Below are 270 nucleotides of genomic sequence, written 5' to 3' on the forward strand. Positions count from 1 at the left end.
AATGCCTAAAGAAAAGGTGAAAGAAAAAAAGGTGGAGGATTTATGTTGCGTTAGGCAAACAACCTCAAAAACCTATGGATCATTGTTTAATTTCTAGGAAAAGGGAATTGTTTTGCTGGGGAAGACATGTTCTGCTGTTGAAGATGGTCGTGCTGCCCACCGCGCTAGCTCCAAGCTCCCCGACATGACGAGTTTAAGTTTTCTAGGGTGTCCAGTTATAGTGTTAAATCAAACGGTCCTATGATTGTAGTCCTCTAAACATCCTATATA

The sequence above is a fragment of the Phalaenopsis equestris genome, unplaced genomic scaffold (genome assembly GCF_001263595.1).
Source record: "Phalaenopsis equestris unplaced genomic scaffold, ASM126359v1 Scaffold000198, whole genome shotgun sequence".
Lineage (NCBI taxonomy): Eukaryota > Viridiplantae > Streptophyta > Magnoliopsida > Asparagales > Orchidaceae > Phalaenopsis > Phalaenopsis equestris.